Here is a 3036-nt window from a genome sequence, read left to right as displayed (position 1 = left end):
CCAGGCGGCGGGGTTCCAGTCCCCGGTCTCCCAGAACCTGGGCGCGCGCGGAGCTGACAGGTGTGTGAGCCGGGGCGGAGGGCTCTCGACTCGGGCTAGGTGGCGATCGATCCCAGTATTGGCAAAAGTCCCCTTTATAAGGGTGGCCGACGGGGGCGATCGTCAGAGCTGGAGAGGCGGACGTCAGAGCAAAGTGGTGCTGAGGCGGGTGCTGGGGACAGTGCCCTCGCGCGCTGGGTGGGTGTGGGGGGTGCGGAAGGAGGTGGCTGAGGGACTGGGGCAGAGCCTGGGCGGTATCCCGCGCCCTGGCGGTGCTGGCCGGGTATCGGCCACTCCCTCTCCCTCCTCCGGGAAGGAGGGCGTGTTCCCGAGGGTCATTTCGCATTCTGTTTTCCCAGGATTCTAGTTGGAAGCCGGGAATGGAGAGGCTGGGAGGGTCTCAGCGCATCGTGTTTTCAGATGGAGCAGCTGGAAGTCCAACAGAGAGGAAGGGGCGAGAGTTGTCTTCCCAGACTTTGCCTGAAATGGTTTCTTACATCTCTTACTGAGTAGAGGGCCTCTCCCACTGCCTCCCATGGGCCTTGGGTGGAGGATGGTTCCGGCTGCCCTGGTGAGGGGGTTCTCTGAAGATATTTTGGGAAGGTTTCCAAAGTCATTTTAAATTCATGTCCCTTCCGCTTAAAAATGGGGTTAAAATGAAAGGCTCCTAAGAGTTGTCCAAAACAACAATGAAGTTATCACACAAGCCAGACAAGATAGTTTTCCTTGTAGAGCTAACTGGGTTGCTTGCCCACCCAAATATCCTATTTCAGCGTTACAAAAAATCTACTGTATAAGTTTAAAATTATCTACTATCTATCTATCATCTCTCATCTATCTATCTATCATCTATCTATAATCTATCTATCTATCTATCTATCTATCTATCTATCTATCATCTATCTATCTATCTATCATCTATCCCTAGATATCTATATTTAATGCCTAGATTATTTATATATCCATGGATATAATTACACATCGATAGCTCTATTTATATATCTAGATATATAGATATATTGATAGATATAGATATCTGTGTGTATCTATATACATCTGTGAGTGTATGGAAAAAGAGAGAGAAGAGTCACAAGTCACAAAGCCACAAGCCCCTCTGGTCATTTTCTTTTTTTTCCATACTCTACTATGCCAGTCTATTGAACAATGGAATATGAAAATCTAGTAACTGATAGAATAAGTAAGAGTATTCTGTAATTACTGGTCATCTCTCTCTAGGTAAAATTTTTAGACCACTCCCCATTTTCTTATGATGGGTTTGGAAATGAACTTTCAAATTTTTGTCACTACTTCTTTGCTTTGTTCTCTGTATAAACAGTAACTGCATCCAATCACCTTGTTTGAGATAAGAGGTTGATGGAATTCAAACAGAAATTAGGACAAGGGAGTAGGGTCTGCATGGACAGTTCTTTCATCTGGTTCAAATAATTAGCTCACTGATTTTCTGGATAAGGTTTAGAAAGTCTTTCAATGTAACTCCCATTTTTACATGGAAGGGTTATGAATTTAAGCAATTTTAAGGAACTGACAGAAAACAGAGATGGAATTTCATATCATTACTCAAGTGCTTTTCAACAGAAACTCATTCATTCATTCATTCTTGATTTTGTTTTTGACAGTTATATATAAGTCAATTTCTGATTCTGGACTCTGGCCACGGGTTAATTTATGTCTTCCCTACCAGAATACCCTTATGATGGTGAGAAAAAGCTCGCAGTTGTAGCAGAGCAGATGTGGGCAATGAGAGTATATAAAGTAGTGCACAAGGCTAAGGTCCAGGGGGCTAGACTCAAATCCAAATAGGGACAAAAGAGGTGGCTGTCCTCAGAGAAACATCCCCAGGGCTTTAGGCTGTAAGAATTGGGAATACAGCCAGGACACAGAGCTCTGTGTGGGGCCCACCTAATCCACTTTAAGAAGCCAGATTTACCAGCCTCTAGATTCAGTGCCAGATCTGGGAAAGTACAATGACCTTGAAGGTGGCCAAAATAATTCTGACCTGGCAGAGCAGCTATTCTTCGTGACAGAAGGTACCAGTTGAAAATAACAACTGCTGATGTATTGAGTCTGCTTCTGTGGAGACATTTCCTCATTTGCTGAGCCCTTTGAACTCCTGCATCTTATCTAATGATGACGCCATTTGTGAATTTCTGCTCCAGAATGTACCTTCCCAGACACCCATTCCTATTTTGTCTTCAATACGCGCCTCTTCATCCATCCACTCTCCTGAGAATATGGGAAATACATGGCAGTGGAAGCTCAATTGCAGCTTTGCAAGATAAAAAAGCAGATTTTGCCTTTTCAAATTATTTATTTATTTAACAGACATTTCCTAAGTGCCTTCAGTTCTAAGTACTGAGAAACATGGTGGAAAATTATATGGTCCCTGCCCTCAGGCAATTTATCATTAGTGAAAGGAAAGCAGGGACAAACAAGCAAAAGCTCTACTTGAGTATACTATTATAAATGCTGGCAAAGATATGTCATATCTGCACACACAGATTTTGCGGAAAACACAAAAAAAGGCCTTAATCAGACCCAGGTATTCTTGTAGGAGGGGGAGATTTATTCATTCAACAGACACAATGTGAGGACCTACCATGTGCCAGGAATTAGGAGAGATGCTAGGTACATAGACAAAAACAAAGAGAGCTCTGTCCTCATTGAGCTTACAATCTACGACCTTACTATTCAAAGAGGGTCCATGGAACAACAGTGTCAAACATCATCTCTCTCTCTCTCTCTTTTTTCTTTTGTTTTTATAACTTTGGTCATTTGAGAAGGACATCACTTTTCATACACACATTGATCATGACTTAGATATGAATGACAATGCATAATGAGATTTTGGGGGAATCCATTCTCCTTAAGTCATTATCCTTCATAATGTCCCAGTTTCCTCATACAATTTTTATGTGAACCTTTCATAATTTCTAATTGATTGTATTCAGCTTCAATTGCAATTTGGCCTGTCATTTG

The sequence above is a fragment of the Zalophus californianus genome, chromosome 8 (genome assembly GCF_009762305.2).
Source record: "Zalophus californianus isolate mZalCal1 chromosome 8, mZalCal1.pri.v2, whole genome shotgun sequence".
In the NCBI taxonomy this organism is placed as follows: domain Eukaryota; kingdom Metazoa; phylum Chordata; class Mammalia; order Carnivora; family Otariidae; genus Zalophus; species Zalophus californianus.
Note: the sequence above shows the minus strand (reverse complement) of the source record.